Raw genomic sequence first — 8,143 nt, forward strand, 5'->3', positions numbered from 1 at the left:
GGAATAGTGACCCAATAAAGCCCAACAGACGAAAATACACTAAGAACAACAATTAAGCACTGAACAACTATCAAATGGGTACACAAAGGCTAGTGGAATGGAGGAAAATAGTGACTCATCAATCATCATGATTTGAGATCAAACCGTAGAGTATTAATCGTTGAGTCCTTTTAAAAAGCAAATAACACAGTTCTTTGTCTTAATAAGAGCGTGTGGTAGGAACAAGATTACAAGAACATTTGATGTCACAAGAACACAAGGGTAGAGGACTAAATTAATCCAATTCTTGCCATAAATTTTGTAATTGATTGAAATAAGCAATGATACTAAAGGAACCTTGACAAAGGGCATAAATCTCTTCTTGAAGATCAGAAATACGAAAAACATCACCCTAATAATAGTGTTTGCGTAAAATATGTCAAATCTTAGTAGTAGTGTCAATCCAACGAATGCTTGGAGCAATACGGGTATCAAAGAATTAACCAGCCACGATATAACAATGGAATTGCAGCGATCTCATAGGCCAAATAATTCAGAATTAGGGGTGGGGGAGGAAGAGTGCCATTGATGAACTGAAGTTTATTCTTCGAACGCAGAGCAGTGAAAACATCACGGGACCAAGAATGATAATTGAAGCCATCCAGTTTTATTGGAACAAGAGGATTCCAAGGTTATCGCCAATAAGGTAGGGATTGGAAGAATTAAGAAGAGTAATATGATGGGTTGACATGGAGGAAGCGACAAAGAGACGAAAAATCACTGGAACCAAAAATGGCTCGATGATACCATGTGAAAAGAATAAAAAGGAAGAGAATATAACATAAATGAAAATTGTAATATTCACACTCATAAAAGTTTCAGTATCAGCCCATTATATAGATGGACTTAAGCATGTGTGAAAGAAAAAACTAATTACTAAACAATACAGTTGTAAACGTAACAGAATGACACATGCTAAAAACAGAATCACCAAAAGCTAAATAGAATAACAAAGCTAAATATTATGCATTTCTTAGGATCTAGTTTCGTCATTGTCTTTTATTCCCTCCAATTTGTCTTTCAATGAGCCAAGATTTGACTTTAATAATTCATATATATTATAAAGAAAAATATAATATCTTTTTGAATGAACAATCAACCTAACTTTTTGAAACTTATGATGTTTGCATCTACTAATATTTGTGTTTCATTTCCTTATAGTCTTATAATGAATATTGCTCATTTTTAATGTTATATTCTCACAAACAAGATACAACCTTATCACTCGACCATCTGGTATTGGCTAAGTCAATCTTGAATTCTCTACTAGAGCTATGAACATCCTCAAAGACCTTTGTGTATGCATTCCACTTACATTCTTCCGTTTGCGACTAATTGCATTATGCTTGATTAAAAAAAGGATCGCATTGATATGTTCTTTAAAAAAAGTAAACATAGTTAAGAACTTTAAAAATAATGAGATAAATTTGAGAACAACGAAATAATAAAGGATCACGTTGATATGTTCTTTTTAAAAATAAATAAATAAACTTAGTTAAGAACTTTAAAAACAATGAGATAATTTTAAGAACAACCAAATAACACTATCGCTTGCTACATCAAAATACCTCTCATGAGTAACTTACCTCTGATGCTAATTACACCCCTCCATTAGACCAATGCCACTGCTACACCTCATTGTTGCTGCTAATTACACCTCATTAACTTTTCTCAAACATTTTTTTCTGCTTTCTTCGAAACCATTGCACTGTTCCAAGTGATTATTTTTTTACCTTCCAGATAGTGTAATTTGGAAAAACTTCTAGATTGCTCAATTTGCAATGTTTTCAAATTATGCAAAGGGAAGGTGGTTGTTTATGCAGTGTTTTGGATTTATCATTCTAAAAACACTTTTATGATTACCTAATCCAAAACATGTTTTCAGAATTTGTGATCTAGAAACACATTTTAGATTAGACAATCCAAAAAGATGCATAGAAATGACCAATTAAAAAACATGTTTAGAATAAGTATTCAGAAAACTTGTTCTAGATTGGACAGTCTGAAAGAGTATTTTTGGAATGACCACACCGCAACAGTATTTTTGGGACATAATTTTTACATACTATTATTAATACAATTTTAACATAATTTCTTATTTAAACAGGTTGGCGGGTTAAACAGGTTGGCTCACTGGCTCACTTAATTAAAATGCAATGTAAAATGATCCCAAACCTTAGAAGTAGTTCCCCTAGATCTCTTACTTTCTCTACCAAAATTTGTACCCTCATTATCAACCTCTTCTACGGTTGGTGGCAAAGAATCATTCAAATTATCATTAACACGTTGATCATCTACTATTTCAAAATTCATTTTGTTCTGTAATCACTACAAACATTAACTATATAAACAAACAATCAAAAATGTCAAGTAGAATAACTTTAAAACAAAATAAAATATGAAGTGAAAGTAAAGAAAATAAATAAGAGATAGAAATTAGAACCGTGAAAATGATGAACAATCAAATAATATGAAATCCAGAAACAACGGATTCAAAACAATAACAACAAACTAAAAAATGCAATAATGAATTAAAGAGAATGTTTAAGTTTTATTTTTCTATTATATATAATATATATAATATATATATATATATATATATAATATATATACATATAATATATATATATATATATATATAATATGTATATATATATATATATATAATATATAATATATAATATATAATATAATATATTATATATAATATATAATATGTATATATATATATAATATATTATATAATATATAATATAATATATATATATATATATATAAAATATAATATATAATATATAATATATAATATATAATATAATATATATATATATAATATATTAATATATAATATATAATATATAATATAATATATATATATATATATAATATATTAATATATTAATATATATAATATAATATATATATATATATATAATATATATAATATATATAATACATACATATATTATATAATATAATATAATATAATATATATATATATATATAATATAATATATATAATATATAATCTATGCATATATATATATAATATATAATATATATATATATATAATATATACATATATAATATATTATATAACATATTTATATATATATATATATATATATATATTATTTTATTATTTAAAATTTATTGGTAGGTTTGGTGAGCCAACCAGGCTCATTACTGGTTCAATCCTAATGAGCCTAGTTCTTAATGGGTTGGGTTCAATTTTAACCTGTACTGATATTTATAATTTTTTTTCGACCCAACCCGATCCGAACCCGTGATGAGCTGGGTTGGCTCAGCGAGTTACAACCCATTTTGACAGCTCTAATTGTGAATGCATCACTACAATCACCTAAATACAAGACAATAGACAATGTCTTACCTAAATACAAGACAATAGACAATGTCTTATTAACTATCAATTTTAGTGATTAAAAATTGTTAGTTACTATAGTAACCAATTTTGATATTAATTTACAAAATAAAAAATTATTGATTACTAAAATAGTCACTATTATAAATAAAAAAATTATAATTGGTCACTAAATTGGTCAGAAATTAATTAGAGATTAATTTAGAAATAAAATTCTTTGATAACTAATGTTTAATGACTAATTTTCTTTGATAGCTAAAACATTGATGATTAAATTTTAGAAACTAATTATAATTTTTTATTATTATTTTAGTAACTATAATTTTTTATTTTATAAATTAGTATATAAATTATTTACTTTAATAACTAATAATTTTTATTTACGTATTAGTCATTTTCTTTTAATGTGTGACATAAATTCATTATAGGTCGCATATGAAGAGAGAACATAATCCATGTCAAAGTCATCTATACCTGAAATATGTCAATTGATATCCTTTTGTAAAAGTCTTTATTTCATAGTAAATCTGACAAAATAAAGTTTAAAGTATCAAAAACTAATGAGTTAAATATGTTTTTGTCCCTCAAGTTTCAGTGAATTTTGGAATTAGTCCCTCTTCGAAACTTTATACCAATTTAGTCTTCATCTTTAGAAATGCGTGGATTTAGTCCTTCTTACCAAATTTTATTAAATTTATTTGATATTTTAAATGCATTTTATGATAATATTTGAGTTAAAATTGAAGCAAAAATGTATCAAATAGTGTAAATAAGTCAAATACTATCATGAAATGCACTTGAAATGTCAGATAAACTTAACAAAATTTGGTTAAAATGACTAAATTCACACATTTTTAAAGATGAACGACTAAATTGGTCAAAAGTTTTGACGAGGGTCTAATTCCAAATTTCGTTGAAACTTGAGGGACAAAAACATATTTAACCCAAAACTAATATACAAGCTTCTTACAAATGAAATCATGAAAAAAAAAACATTTCAAAACACTTAATCCGGACTATGAAATTCATATATGTTTTGTAAAATGCTTAATGTGTTTCGGAATACACTTTCCAAAGTACATATTTGACATAGGATTGGACAATCGGAATGCGTATTCTGGAATAATGTAGGATATATGTTACGAAAATTTTGATCTGGAAGGTTTTCATAATAGTTGATATGGAGCACTGATCTCAACATTTTGGAATGTTCTATTAAAAAATAATAATTCACGTTGAAGATTGAATAATATGAATGATTGCTTTTTTTTATAAATACCTTGCCGATTATTTTTTCCATCGAGATCATTTCTATACGATAACTATTAAAATAGAAAACTCGGTTACTCATCCATATCTTTTACACCTACCGAAAGCTAACCAACTTTAAATCACCACTAAAGTTTGCATAATCCTTATAGAGAATCTTTATGGTGTGTTTGGATGATCCAATTTAAGAGAGTAATTCATTTATTTAAAGAATTTGAATTTCTTTTAATTAAAATGACTTGTTTGGATGAAAAAATTAGAAGAAAATTGAAATTGAGAGATTTAAAAAAAGTATTTCAAATCACTAAAATAGCAAAATTTGAAATTCACTCAAAAAGGAAGGAAATGAAATTCCACAATTTGTGGAATTCCTCGTTATTCAAGATTAGAGATGTCAATTTGGTTCAGACGACCCAGATGACCTAGACGGGTCAGGCCAACTCGACGACATACATGGGTTGGGTCAGCCTGACAATCCAAACAAACCAGGCAGGCCCGACGACAAAGACCAGTCAAGCGAGCTAGATGACCCAGAAGGGTCGGGTGGGCTTAAAGACAAACATGGGCCCAACAACCCAAATGGGTCAAGTGGGTCCGATAACCAAGACGGGTCAGGCGGGCCCAATGACCCAGACTAGCTGGGGGCCCGACAATCCAGACAGGTTGAGTGGGGTCGACAACCTTAACGAGTCTGATCGACTCGACAACCTTAATGGGCCCGACCAGACTGACGATCCAAACGGGCCTATCGACCTTAACGGGTCGGGCTGACCTGACGAACTAAACGAGCTCGACGAGCTCGACAACCTAGACGAGCCAAGTTAGGTTGACGACCTACACGAGCTAGGCCGGCCTGAAAACTCATATGCGTCGAGACAGGTCTAGCCGGCTCGACGACCCAGTCGAGCCCGACCAAGCCAACGACCTTTGACGGGTTTCACCGGCCTGCCGACGGGTCGTGTTAAGACGGCACAATCTTAAATTTGTCCAAATTTGGCCAAGTTGACGTTGATCGAAATTTGGAAAAATTTGGTCGAGTCTGCACCGGCCAAAATTTGGCCGAATGTAACCGAGTTGGATCTGACCTAAATTTGTCCAAATTGGATTGAGTTTACGCCGGCCAAAATTTGGCCGAATTTGGTCGAGTAAGCTCGATCGAAATTTGGCCGAATTTAAATATTTTAAGTTGACAATTATACTTGTGAAATTTAATTTCAAAATTATATATTAAAATATATATTATTGAAATGAAATTTTATCTCACAAGAGAAATTCAATTATTTTATCCAAACAAGAAATTAAAATGTAAGGTATTTCAATTACTCTATCCAAACATATTATTTAAAAAATGAAGGGAATTCAATTGCAAGAATTTCAAATACAATGCATTTCAATTTCTTAGAATTGTTGAAATGCATCATCCAAACACAAAGTTAGAGTGTGTTTGGATGAAACAATTGAAGAGAGTAATTCATTTATTTGAAGAATTTGAATTTCTTTTAAATAAAATGACTTGTTTGGATGAGGAAATCAAAAGAAAATTGAAATTAAAGAATTTTAAGAAGGTATTTCAAATTACTAAAATAATAGAATTTAAAATTCACTCAGAAAGGAAGAAGTTGAAATTCGACAATTTGTGGAATTCCACGTTATTCAATATTAGAGGTGTCAATTTTTCCTAGATGACCTAGACGGATCGGGCCGACCCAACGACATACACGGGTCGAGCCTGACGATCCAAATAGACCAGGCAGGCTCGACGACATAGAAGGACCAGGCAGACCCGACTACCAAAACAAACCTAACGACCCAAACGGCCAAGAAGGCCAGATGCCTCAAACGGGCCCGACGACCCAGACAGGTCGGGCAGGCTTGAAGACTTACACGGATCAGATGAACCCGACAACCAAGATGGGTCGTCAAGTGGGCCCAATAACCCAAAGGGGTTGGAGGGCCGACGACCCAGACAGGTCGGGTTAGGTCGATAACCATAATGAGTTCGACCGGCCCGACGACCCAAACGAGACTGACCAATTATTTTATCTCATAAGAGAAATTCAATTATTTTATCCAAACAAGAAATTTAAATGTAAGGTATTCCAATTACTCTACCCAAATAGATTATTTAGAAAATGAAAGGAATTCAATTGCAATAGTTTCAAATGCAATGCATTTCAATTTTTAGAATTGTTGAAATGTTTTATCCAAATACAAGGTTAACCTTTTAGCAATGAAATAGAAACTTCCAGAGAAAGAAAAACACTCGCAATTAATAAAAGTGAAGAATGAGGAGACATCATTGAAATAAAGCATAAAATATGCAATGGTCATTTTAAATATTATGGAGGTGTAGGAAGAAAAAGTCTTGTAATAAAACAAACTACTATATTAAGACAAAATAATGTGTAATACATGTAAAGTAACAAAATACTCCAAAATTAATTGGAGACATCTACAATACATATGATTTTTCTTTTTATCAGCAATGAATATATTTATATATAATTGAATACTAAGGGTACTTTAACCCTTATATAGAAAAGGTTAAAATACCTTTTCAATCCTAATTTTCGTCAAGTTTTGTTAAATAAGTCTTAATTTTGATTTCGTGTTCAAATAGGTTCTAATTTTCGTCAATTTTGTTCAATTGGGTCTTTTTTTGCTAACACCATTTAAGTCATTAACGGCCATGAACAGTGAGGTCATGTGTCACTTCATGATTTTTTCGGATTTTGTTATTTATTTTTATTTATATTTTAATTGTTTTTAAAAAAATTTTAACTTTTTTTTAAATGTCCACGTGTCAATCCAATACCACGCCACATGTCAAAGTCAATGTTCTATATTCAATTTGGTCACTATATTTATTATTTTTGTTCAATTTAATCATAATTTTGTTTAAAATTGACTAATTTTGTCCCTATCGAAGATATGACCAAATTTAATTTTTATATCAAAATTATAATGATGTGAATTTTAATATATTATATAAAAATATTTAATAAAAAAAGTAAATTTTAATATAAAAAATAAATTTGGTATCAATTTGAAGAGGAGTCAAATTGATTTATATTAACAAAAATTTAAACTAAATTGAACAAAACAAAAGCATATATTATAGTTAAAGTACAACAACCAACAAAACAAAACAATCATATATTACAATTAAAATACAACAACAAGATTCATCAAAACCTAGATATTTCACTTGTGAACTTGATATAGATCAACTTATAAAATTTGTCGTAATCAATTATAATAGTGCATGAAAATTGTAAAACAGTGCAATACATATGACAGTGTATGGAAATTGTTATAAAAGACTTTACATTACGCCATATCATTTAATATGACACAAAAGCTACAATATCCAAGAAACATATGTAAACATTTTAAACATTATCGACCAACCAAACAAATTTTAGAAACTGTTTTCAAACACCTGAGTGTTG

The sequence above is a fragment of the Vigna unguiculata genome, chromosome 5, assembly GCF_004118075.2.
Source record: "Vigna unguiculata cultivar IT97K-499-35 chromosome 5, ASM411807v1, whole genome shotgun sequence".
In the NCBI taxonomy this organism is placed as follows: Eukaryota; Viridiplantae; Streptophyta; class Magnoliopsida; order Fabales; family Fabaceae; genus Vigna; species Vigna unguiculata.